This window comes from Amphiura filiformis, chromosome 5, assembly GCF_039555335.1.
Source record: "Amphiura filiformis chromosome 5, Afil_fr2py, whole genome shotgun sequence".
Lineage (NCBI taxonomy): Eukaryota > Metazoa > Echinodermata > Ophiuroidea > Amphilepidida > Amphiuridae > Amphiura > Amphiura filiformis.
The window spans coordinates 37,823,704-37,833,880 of NC_092632.1; the positions used below are offsets into that span (position 1 = coordinate 37,823,704).

General features: G+C 36.3%; 1 protein-coding gene across 1 annotated transcript in view; it reads right to left on the minus strand.

The window, feature by feature from the left end:
- LOC140153082 (muscarinic acetylcholine receptor M1-like) overlaps positions 1-8,780 on the minus strand; it is a 34,109-nt gene extending 25,329 nt beyond the window's left edge. Inside the window, exon 1 of the mRNA XM_072175700.1 lies at positions 8,391-8,780. The gene's annotated coding sequence lies outside the window, so the exon portion shown is untranslated. The remainder of the gene's footprint in view (positions 1-8,390) is intronic.
- Between the last annotated feature and the right edge of the window lie 1,397 nt (positions 8,781-10,177).

Genomic DNA, 10,177 nt, shown 5'->3' on the forward strand with positions numbered 1-10,177 from the left:
AATAATGAAAATCCAGAAAACACTACTGGAATAATGAAAATCCAGAAAACACTACTGGAATAATGAAAATCCAGAAAACACTACTGGAATAATGAAAACTCAGAAAACAAGATTGTCAATGATGACAAAATAGATTGAATGAAACCCCAGAAAACGTTACAGCATCACAACCCCAAAATATATCAGCAATAATAGAACCCAAAAAACACTACTGTAAAAATGTTAACACAGAAAATGTGGAACACATAAGAAATTATATACTACTACATTAATGAAAGCCCAGAACACACTACTAGACTGAATGAAAACACAGGAAACACTGCTGGAATAATAAAAGCCCAGAAAACGCTACTGGAATAATGAAACCCCAGGTATTATACTACTGCAGTAATGAAAACCCAGAACACACTACTGGACTGAATGAAAACACAGGAAACACTACTGGAATAATAAAAGCCCAGAAAACGCTACTGGAATAATGAAACCCCAGGTATTATACTACTGCAGTAATGAAAACCCAGAACACACTACTGGACTGAATGAAAACACAGGAAACACTACTGGAATAATAAAAGCACAGAAAACGCTACTGGAATAATGAAACCCCAGGTAGTATACTACTGCAGTAATGAAAACCCAGAACACACTACTAGACTGAATGAAAACACAGGAAACACTACTAGGGCCCATTTCACAAAGACTTACGATCGATCTTACTATTGATTTAATAGGGGATTACGTTTGGTAAATCAATCGTAAGATCAATCTTAAGGCTTTGTGAAACGGGCCGAATAGTAAAAGCCCAGAAAACGCTACTGGAATAATGAAACCCCAGGTAGTATACTACTGCAGAAATGAAAACCCAGAACACACTATACTGGACTGAATGAAAACACAGGAAACACTACTGGAATAATAAAAGCCCAGAAAACGCTTCTGGAATAATAAAAGCCCAGGTATTATACTACTGCAGCTGCAGTAATGAAAACCCAGAACACACTACTGGACTGAATGAAAACACAGGAAACACTACTGGAATAATAAAAGCACAGAAAACGCTACTGGAATAATGAAACCCCAGGTATTATACTACTGCAGTAATGAAAACCCAGAACACACTACTGGACTGAATGAAAACACAGGAAACACTACTGGAATAATAAAAACCCAGAAAACGCTACTGGAATAATGAAACCCCATGCAGGTATTATACTACTGCAGTAATGAAAACCCAAAACACATTACTGGACTCAATGAAAACCCAGAAAATACTACTGGAATAATGAAAACCTTATACATAGACATGATAGATTTCAATCTTCTCGCATCTGTGGCTCAGTTGGTTAAAGCGTCGTGTTCGTATTACAAACACTCATGCAAATACTCAATGGTGAGTAAAAAGGGAACAGAGCAACAATATAGAACTCAATGTTGAGTATTGAGTATTTAGAGTGAAGATTGCAAAGTACGAATCCGCCCAGATACATGCACTGATTTTTTTCAATCATAAACGCGATGCTATGAAACATCTCCTCCTATAGTATTATACCATCACCACTTTATTCTCAAATCTGTGTTACATGTTATAATTCTGACCACAAATATTTAGACCTTACTCAAGAATGATTGCCTTTGGACCAAGATTAAACGCGTTGTGTATTTTTTTTAATTTGTCATATTGCCTGCATTTTTTTCAATGCTATATTGTGTAAATATCTTGTTTGGTAATATTTTGAATGCTCGTTTATTCCAACAAATCGCTTGTCTAGGTAGGTATTATGCTATACCGATTCCTTTTGAAGAAATAGCGTTTACTATATATTTACTTCTAAGGTTGGTTTGATCTATACTTTGAAACCAAATTCCACTTTAATAAAGACTGATATGGAAAAAAGTCTCAATTGGGAGTACTCGCAGTAACATGATATAATAATGTTCATAAGATTGGCCCCGGAGATTGGCCTGTATTTATATAATTTTCATTCTTGTACTTACCACACTATCAGACGTAATAATATTGAGCCATGTAGGTAAATACTGCTAGTTTTTGTGTAGTTTGTTGTCGGATTTAATGTAATGCAAGTAATATTCATGTGCGATTTTCTCACAAAATATATGCAGTGATGTGGCCTTACCACCATATTGTCAGACTTTCGCATTTTTAAAAAAAAGGGAATGAATGGGTGGGGGACAGAATGTCTCATGCTTGAATAAATCTTGCAAATGAAAAGATGTAAGAAATGATGAAACACCTATTCTGATACAAAATTGAGTTTGGTAAGATTTTCAAAACTGTAATACAAATGCATGTTGATGTCCAAAATATATTTCCTGAAAAGCAAAGAGTTTGCTATTTTTGTTCGACAACACAAAATCCTAGGATTGAGCAGTGAGCGTGACTCGACTGACTCCGCGACCTGATTTTACGTAAGGTTAAACATCACGCTAAGATGACTCCGAATTTATAAGTAAATATACAAATGTATCATTACCTTGTCAACTCATGTGGTATAATTGATATCTATATAAGCAAATATTTTGGCCGGTCCACCTTACAGAGCTGAAGATTCATCTTGAGTATAAATTGACGGTCTGTATTTTTAAATAGAATTGACTAAAGTTACTGAATAAAAATGAGATGGAGAATGTCAACCACAAACAGGCGCGTATACAGAACTTCAGCAACCGGTGGCGCGAATTTCTTTGTGAGCTAAGAAACGTATAAATATAATATATTGAAGCTTAAAATGGAACAAATTCGCGCAAAGCGTGCCTAAATTTGCTTTTTTAAAAGCTGAAATGCTCAAATATGAGATTAATTTCGTCAAAATCACATGCACAGGCGTTTCTGTTCTCTTTTTCTCCAAATTCACTTCTCTTTTTTTAATATCCGGGGGTGCGCACCCGTTTAAAAAGGGCTGTATACGCTACTGACAAAAACAAATACAAAACAAAACAAAAAAACATACTAGAGTTGCCCGTATCGCCATCTTGCAAACCATATCGTATAAAAGGTTCTGTGACTGGCGTTCAATTTGCTTTAATAAACTCGACAATGTAAATGCCTATAAAATTTGAATATAACAGTTACTCCTCTAAAATGCATTTTTAATAAACACCAATCGTTATACACTTAGCTTTAGAATGTTGACATCAATTTTTATTACTTCACTTTTGTTATAGATGGTTGCTACAAATTGTTGCAAACCTCATGTGCGAGCGGCCAGCGTTGATAGTTTGATTAATAACAAGTCATGTATGTTGTAAGCAGGCGCGATTCCATTAGTCCAAACCAACGCTCAATTATGGGTTACCTTGAAGTTCACTTCACAATGACGTGCTATTTTCAATCATAAATTGTATGCTATGTTTATTGCAAAAACAAACCGATTGTCTACATAATGCAATGAAGGAATCTGTGAAGTTTATGTTGTAGTGATACGGCATGTTAGTTGGAATAAATCAGAAGATCCAACACTGTATGTCTTTCCGTGTGTGTTAATCTTTTCTATTGTAGCCTAATCTATGATCTTTTCTTGTTCTTTCTCTCCCTCTTAGTCCGAAGTTGCTCAGACTGTACTGATATTCTCCAAATTGGGAAGACGGTGACTGAGGCTACAGGAACCGAGCTGTGACTGTGGCTACAGGAACCGAGCTCTTTCTCTCGTCTTGTTGGTATTCTTGTTATTGTTTTTCTTTGTTATCTTCTTCTCTTCATTTTCTTCGTCTTTCTCCTTCTTCTGTTTCATCATATAATCTTTTCCAGGACATTTCGTTCTCCATCCTCTTATGTTCGCTGTCTCTCTATTTCCTATATCTCCGTCTTCTTGTTGTTCTTTCTCCTTTTCCTTTTCTCCTTCTGCTTCTTCATCATCGTGTCATCTTCCACTTCTTCTCTTATATGACCTTGAAAGACTCTCTTCGTCTGCCCATGCATGTACTCTGACCTTCTTTCGGCTCTCTCCGTCTTTTTCTCTTTATATGTATATGTCTCGTCTCTCGTCTCGTTTCTGTCTGCATCATACACTAGGATCCACAACATGCTCATATATCAGAGTGCAGTTCTTTAACCCCAATACATTTGTACATTCATTGAATAACCTTTGAAAATGGGGGTTATTAAAACTCGTACTCTGCAACTTGACGTCAAATTTGCACCATGATTGTTTACTTGAGGTTAATGAACTATGCCATTGAGATGAGGCCATTGTGGTTCATAGTGATAGCTAACAAGATTCTCAATCTTTTCCTTACACTCTCTCTTTCTATTCTCATACTTTTCCTCATCTCTATCTTGATCTTTGCTATATGTAATTTACGGCTCCACCACCTATCACATAGCGCTATCTCTACATAACTGTGAGGTTAGGAGCGTAGTCAAAAAGCGTGCAGCCAGTCGTGAAAGTTGGTTTACCGGCATTTTCTCTCTCTACGGTAAAGCTCGATTAAATTACCGACAGCTAGAGCAGTATTCCGCTGAAATTCGCAAATCTAAAACACCTAGACACTCTTCTACATAATCTAGGACAGTCACGGTTTGTAGAATAATATTCCATAGGAAAGTTTACTGCATTTTTATGCCTGGAATTAGTGGAGTGATACGAGAAATGAAAACCAGGACGCTTGTTAGCTGGTGAAATTTGCTGTGTTTGATTCACATTCAAATAACGTTGGTATTGATGCCTTAATGTCCTGCTATGTCCCGCAAGATACTAAGATATGCGGTTAAAATGTAGACATTTGTATTTTGAGTATATACATTTTATAGAGCAGTGCAATAAGAGTATCCATATGGAAATGTGGGTACGGGTGGGGTTGTGTATGATTTCAGATTTGAGATGTATGTGGGTGCATGGTGGAGGAGGATATAGGGTGTCAGTGTGTGGGCCGATTGTGGGGATGTGGAGTATATGTGTGAGTAGATGTGAAATTTGATAGCACTATACCACTTAAGTAATAAACATAACCCGATAGTAACGTACACTTTCCTGGTAACGGTTTAACACCGTCTTTCATGTATATGTCAAGTTAGAAGCAAGAATTTATTATTCTTATTGCAGGTGTGAGTGGGGGTATCAAGGAGGATGCTTAGGGTGGGGTGTGTAGTGTTGGTTTTGGCTAATGGAATCGCGCCTGCTTACAACATACATGACTTGTTATTAATCAAACTATCAACGCTGGCCGCTCGCACATGAGGTTTGCAACAATTTGTAGCAACCATCTATATATAACAAAAGTGAAGTAATAAAGATTGATGTCAAGATTCTCAAGCAAGTGTATTGAAGTGAATGTTTACTTTTTTTAGTATGCAAAAATTAATATCGATTTGACAAACAAAAAACAATTAGCAGTAATAGCAGAACAGTTTCTTAGCCGCTACTGAAACACGATACGGTATAATCCTAACCCTAACCTTTTACTCCAACCCTGTATATAAGATAGCAGTTGCGCACAATTTACACATGATTACCATCTACGTACTACAAGATGTTCAGGCAGGCTGATTGGTCAAATATGTCTTGTGCTCCGTTCGCAACAAAACTTAATCTTCTATATTTTTGTTTGCAATAGGTATCCACAATAATTGTTTAAATTAAATTAAACAGCGTGTGCTATTTCTACATTAAACTTAATGCCGTACACATTTTTGTCATAAACAGTATATGCTTTACCAGGCCAATGGACGCGTTCAAATACATAAGAAGGTTTTTATGTTATGTTTTTCAAAAACACCAACACCAAAATTGATCATTTTATAAGCGGTAACGGTTTGTGCAATAATGTTTCAATCGCTCAACACCTCGCGTATAAACATGATGGGATGAGTTCGCAGTACATTTTATACTCGTCCAGATTTCCGGGTGTTTTGTCGCCTACCTCGGCTTCGTTACACCCAAGTATCTCAAATATCTTTGTTGAGCTGCTAAACTTCGTTCACACCTTAACCCCTTTTCTTAATATCTAGGACAGCGCGGTGTAATCTATCGATGAAAGAAAGGGAAGGGGAGTTCTTGGCATAACTCGGATGTGATTATGAAACACGGAGCCGTTGCCTCTATGCACACAGTATAAAGTTAACTCGGCATGGTGACTAGATGGTGATCTTAACGACTACATTTTGACTTGTAATGAGCCTTATATTTTGTATCAAATTGTCCAAAATGAAAGTTTGATACACAAATTAAAGCACTGCAGAATTTTATTGAAAATTATTTGAGAGTTATTACCGGAGTTGCAATGTCTTCGATTTTAACCGAATACATTACTGTGATTTAAAACAGTACAAGTACATATTAAACAGAAGAAGAATCTGTAAAATGTACAGGGTGTGAAAAGTGGAGGAAGAAAGAAGGTAACAAAGTAAGAGAAAGATTGAAAAGGAAGGAAAGAAAGAGAGAAAGAAAGAAAGAAAGAAAGAAAGAAAGAAAGAAAGAAAGAAAGAAAGAAAGAAAGAAAGAAAGAAAGAAAGAAAGAAAGAAAGAAAGAAAGAAAGAAAGAAAGAAAGAAAGAAAGAAAGAAAGAAAGAAAGAAAGAAAGAAAGAAAGAAAGAAAGAAAGAAAGAAAGAAAGAAAGAAAGAAAGAAAGAAAGAAAGAAAGAAAGAAAGAAAGAAAGAAAGAAAGAAAGAAAGGAAGGAAGGAAGGAAGGAAGAAAAGCAATATCCTTGTTTTATACCTAAGTTCAAATGCAATGAATGTGAAGTGCTCAAATTGGTTGAAGTGATCTTAAGCTATGTGTACATGGTCTTAAGGAGGATTCTCAAAATGAAAGGATTTGCTTTTGAGGAAAGATGTTTGCGTATGGGAGACAGTCAAATCAATAAGAATGTCGGGGTCCTGTACCTCGCGTAGTTTGAACTCTCCTAAGAAAAGTATTCAGTGATAATGACGTACTATTATGTCTTCTTCTTTAATGAATTCCAAGTAATATGCAAGTGTTGTTTGTAATAGAATACAAGCTGTGTACCTTAATTAAAATATTAAGTATACCTGCCTCTGCACTTAATGATAATAAATAAATAACAAACTAAAATAATTTGTTTTAAAGCGTTTTTGTTAAAGGTTTTGCACTTCAGCGCTTTCCTGGTTCATATCAATATCTTCATGTCATCACAGTTTACTCAATGCAGTCTCCGGGTGTGTGTATGTCCGTGATGGTTTAATAAAACATGAATCAAGTTTAATAAAGCGTTAATAACTAAACTGACCCAAAATGAAGGGGGAGGTTGACAATATTGAATCGCTGATTGCGGTAAAATGTCAACGGGGTTAAGGTACTGGGCGGGGAGAAGACCGACGAGCAATCGACAAGAAAATAGCCTTGGGCGGTGTGTTCTGAAACCACGCTCTACTTTTTGTATATTTGATACTGTATGCACCAGTTCTAAACAAGAAAACAACAACAAAATGCAAACACTGTAATTTGCCTCGGAGGTTTGTGGTCTTTTATCATTATCAATTTTTGCAGAACCGAATGATCTTGATCGTATCTAAGTTGATTAAATGTTTTGTTTACGTCTATGAGAGTAATGCCCGATAAAACAACAAATACTTTTAGAGGTCTATAAATGGATGTCCACTGTATACATGGTATACAAATACATCAAAAGCAAACGGGTACAGACGTAGGACTCCTCAATTTCACGCCCATCCATTCAAAGGCATTATTCGCGTTACTATACAGAGCTGTCTAATCCCTATAAGACGCATAATTCACAACTGAAAAGTTGATTAACACCGTTATGGCGCATTTTACTGGTGTTAATGATTACAGATACAGATGAACACAGACACATCTGAAACACAGAAATACGCTTCTCGTACTATCGACTTGATGTAACCCGAAACAATTGGGAAGTTTTGCATTTGTCACATTGTTATCTCGTAACTTTTAGACACACCCCAACATATGGATGTAAACAATATAGGGGGATGTAAAGGTTTGAAAAGATGAAATAGGATTGTTGAGTTAATGGCAAATAGAAACAAAAAGGGAAAGGGCTTACTTTTCTTTTGCGCAGAATTTTGGTGTTAAATAATCTGTCCGATGTACTTTGGTAATCTATTGAGATTTACCGTTGGTTTTTGCAACCACATTAGTTTACACAAGATGCGAACGCACCCCAACACAGACGCGTGCTCTTCCCCTCTCCCCCTTTCTTCCCCCCCCCTCTCTCTCTCTCTGTCACAACGCCCAACAAACCCACCCCACCCCACGCACCAATACACACCCCTATATGCACAAACGTGATACAGCCAGCTATGTTTACCGCTTGGGTGTTTTATGCGAGTAACCTTTCAGTGTCTATGCAAATCATGATATTTTTATATGGTATTGTTGGTATTATGATTACAAAACCTAAAATTCACAAATGTATTTCATTCACACTTACCTTCAAACGATAAGTTTGTTTAATGGTGTGCATAGCACATATTCCAACTTAGTAATTCCTTAGTAAATTCCAGTGTAAAACAGTGCATCCCATTATATAAATCCTTTGGCAAGCGCTGCTGATTATACAGCAACACAAGTTTTACTATTAATGGTTAAAAAATAATATCAACTGCACCCAGACAGCTGTTTTGCTGTAATAAATTCCTTTAAGATACTTAAAAGTTACATTTTGTTCTTTTTCAGCGCACAATGATGTGAAATTATCATTATTAGTGTCAGTATTTTCCTATGAAATAATATTTCTCATCACTATAGTGGTAGTAACAGTAAATGGTGCAGTATGCCAGCACAGCCACACTCATTGATCATTGTGATTACTGTTTGAAATAAAAAAGTACGGGTAGTTAAAACTCCGCCAACGCTGATGACGACGACGACGATGATGATGATGATAATGTAGTGATTGCACTACGCATGCGTTAACTGAACACACTACATTCCGGACTAATTCATTCATATCACAGGTAGAAGAGAATAAACTAATAGTACGTTTTGCTATACCGTAATAATATTCAGTAATGTAAATGTAATGCCACCAAGACGTGAAACGATATAATATGATCAGTGAGCCTTGTTTTTCTTTACACCATATTTATTAATTGGTGCCATGATCATTAATGTTCAGCGATCGAGCATTACATGAATGTGTGTGATATTTTTACAGTGGCCCGAGTGGACGTTTTGCCTGCGTGATCCTAAAATCATTGGTTGCTTGGAAACCGCTATTTAGCGTTGTAGAAAGAGAAAGTATTTCAGACTATTTCACTTTTCGTGTAGTTAAAATTTAACTACCAGACGACTAAATGAGGGCGCCAAATCAGAATACAGTACGGCACCAAACCTGTATAATTTAGGTTTGCTTTAAAATCATTTTGTGTTCTCATCAGGAGCATAAGGATAATTCAAAAGCGAGATGATTGTGTTATTGATGAACTGTTTTAAATTTGATAACGTTGGCACAAGAAACGGGTTCAAAACGCTTGAACAAAATCAGTAAAGCAGCAACTCCTTAAACCTCTCCTTGAACTTGAAAATTGAATCAATTCTGATCATCAATCTACTGATTGGACACGGCCTTTCAAGTATACTATGTATGTACAGGGATTCTTCGTCATCTTGAAGCATTGCTCAAACATGTTGAAATTAAACGTATTTTCAGTACCAGTTAATTTCTATTCACTCGATAATTGCTAAGAATATTATTCTTGTCTGGAGGTTTCGTGTTTGGAGTTGAAAGCTCAACTATGTGGGAAATTAATTATAAAAAATGGTTTCTAACACAAGTCTCCACATATCACTGCGGTTTTTAAAAATTTAATTTGATCAGGTACTTTATTTACATTTAAGCACTTTTTCATGAGAGATATGAATTCCCATCACAATGCATTGCATCATTGTAGGGGAAAAAACCTGTTACTTAATGCGGATGTGAAAAAAACCCGAGTTTTTAATAGAATGAGGACTTTCCAGTGTGTTTTGTTGTATATTCTGAAGTATAACGTGAGCAAAAGGTGTTTTCGGCCTTCGGTCATTATAGATAGGTAGCAACAGCCAGTGAAACAATTAACTGACCATCCAGGATTTGAACCTCAGTTGGTAGAGCATCAGTCCGGTGATCTGAAGGTGTCAGGTTCAAATCCTGGATGTCTGTCGTTCATGTATACGGAGAGTTGTATTGAAAACATGTTCTCATAATTTGACAGTATTGTAGTTACCAAACCGTAT